The sequence below is a fragment of the Sardina pilchardus genome, chromosome 10 (assembly GCF_963854185.1).
Source record: "Sardina pilchardus chromosome 10, fSarPil1.1, whole genome shotgun sequence".
Lineage (NCBI taxonomy): Eukaryota > Metazoa > Chordata > Actinopteri > Clupeiformes > Clupeidae > Sardina > Sardina pilchardus.
Window position 1 is genome coordinate 18,220,817 of NC_085003.1, and position 2,500 is coordinate 18,223,316.

The 2,500-nt window shown below is 45.0% G+C and overlaps 1 protein-coding gene across 2 annotated transcripts in view; it reads right to left on the reverse strand.

Annotated features, from left to right (window-relative positions):
• The window catches only part of spon1b (spondin 1b), a 57,254-nt gene that overhangs the window by 8,039 nt on the left and 46,715 nt on the right, over positions 1-2,500 (reverse strand). The window lies entirely within an intron of this gene.

Consider the following 2,500-nt stretch of genomic DNA (forward strand, 5'->3'; position numbering starts at 1 on the left):
ATAAAAGCAGTAAATGAATGTGGCCCTGATAGGGCCACCCTGGGGCCCCCCCCTCCCCTCCCCCTCCAACACACCAACGGCGATGATCAATCAATGCACGCTGTTAATGGACCATTAAATAAAAACAAAGGAGGCAGGCCGCAGGAGCAAAACGCCCGGCAAAGTGCGGGCACCTGTTAATCGATAGTGTGCGGTGGAGAGAAACAATAGCCTTGAATGACTCCAAAACCTCACCAATCAAACACTGACACAGCCGACTACCGGAGGCTATGCGCGTGTGTGTGTGTGTGTGTGTGTGTGTGTGTGTGTGTGTGTGTGTGTGTGTGTGTGTGTGTGTGTGTGTGTGTGTGTGTGTGTGTGTGTGTGTGTGTGTGTGTGTGTGTGTGTGCGTGCGTGTGTGTGTGTGTAAGAGAAAGAAAGAGAGAGTGAGTGGAAATGAGGGATGGAGGGAGAGGGAGAAAGAGAACTTTTCTAATTGATTACCTATCCACCATGAGCCAAGGCCACTACCTCTACCAAACAAGGCTGATAAAGAAAACACGGACGGGTAGAGGAATTTTGCTCTGCAGCGCTGGTGACTTTGTGCCAAACCAAACAAAGTCTGAAGCTTAGTTCTTGAAACATTAGCTGTCGTAAAAAAAAAAAATGGAACCAGACCATACCTTTTCATCCCGAGCCTAACAAAAGGGGAAAATAGACAGAAGAAATGAAAAAGTCTGCCTGCGTGCTTTTACTGTGCCGAGGGCTTCAGTGGCTTAAGGGGAGCAGACAGCAGACAGAGCGGCAGTAAGATGTGGCTCATCTGGGGGTGGGGGGGGCAAAAAGAAGTGAAAGCCCCCAAACACAAGTAGGGCTTTACTGATCTCTGCAGAGGGAGCTGTGAAGAGGTTTTGAGGCCTCAGGCTTTGACGCACCCCCACCCCCCACCCCCCCACCCTCCAGCAGGGGGAGTGGTGTGTGTGTGTGTGGGAGGGGGGGTGGTGCTCTTGTAAGGGGACGCCTCAGTGAGCAAAGCCATCCAGTAGCTTTAGCCTTTTGCACCATAAAGTGCAAATGATCTATCGATTCCCTTTAATCATAACAGATGTGCCGTGCCAGCTTCAGCCTGAAGAGTCCTCGACGGCGGGGACGTAATAGATCCGCATGGATTAAAGCGTGTCCGTGTTCAATGCTGTCTCCTTTGGTGCTTGTAAAATGCTAACAAATAGCTTCTTTTTAACACCTGTGCCCGCTGTTTGATCTGAGGACGAGATCGATCGTACAGGCGGGGTCACGGGAGGGGAAGCTGTTTGCTGAACCCAGCTTCTCAAAGTCTCGGAGTTGGAGGCGCAGTCGGCCGTGTGGACATCGGGACAAATTACGGCTCAAATCAAGAAGGATTTATGCTAGGATTTGTGCATGTGCAGCTGTGTGTTCTGTGTGTATTTGTGTGTGTGTGTGTGTGTGTGTGTGTGTGTGTGTGTGTGTTAAGAGATTGAGTGAGTGAGAGAGGGAGTGTGAGAGCAGGAAAGAGGGACAGAGAGAGGAGGAAGAGGAGGAAGAGGAGGAAGAGGAGGAAGAGGAGGAAGAGGAGTTCTCCACATGTGCTTTTACGGTGGTATGTATGTTATGAAACAAATATCAGACCCTGAGGACCCATAAGACATTTCAGAGGAAAAATGATGTCCATGCGGCTATCTGCATGTTGGTCTATTTGTTCTTGCTGTACATGTACTGTAAGTGTGTGCTTGTCACACACTGTACAACGGAAGTGAATGTTTATCAGAAGAATTTATCTGTTGGAATATCATGTGATATCAGCTGGAGGTTTATATTAACATGTGCTTCCATATGCATTCTGTTTGTATGAACATGCGCTGTATGTATGGAAGCTTGTTGTGATATGTTCCCATATGTACTGTGTGTATGGATCAGGAGCAGCTGCTGTAAAACTTGTAAAACTCCTCTAAAATGATACAAAGTATTTCAATAAAATATGCACATATACAGGTTCACCTTAAAAATGTAGAGTTCCTCTCAGGATATTTATGGGACATCATCAATTCTTCATTGCAATATTTTGAGATACTGGATTTTTGATTTCCATGAGCATCAACATTAAAACAAACAAAAAGCTTGAAATATTTCATTGTATGTGTAATTAATCTAAATGATATGAGTAATGATATGAAATAATGTATAAAACTAAACAAATAATAAATGAACTTTTCCATGATTTTCAATTTGATGCACCTGTAGGCTACAATTTAATCTAGATCAACCTACTACATTTTATATTATGCATTAACATTATCGGCCAAAGTGTTCAAGTAGGCTAGATCATAAAGTAGCAAATTCTTGCATGTGGGCATAACCTGATTTCTCCCCTTTCTAACCCTGCATACTGTAGGCGCTGTACAGTATGTATGGCAGGCTGTAAGAGCATGCGTTCCCATATGTACTGTATGTATATGGATGTGTAAGAGCATGCGTTCCCATATGTCCTGTATGTATGGATGAT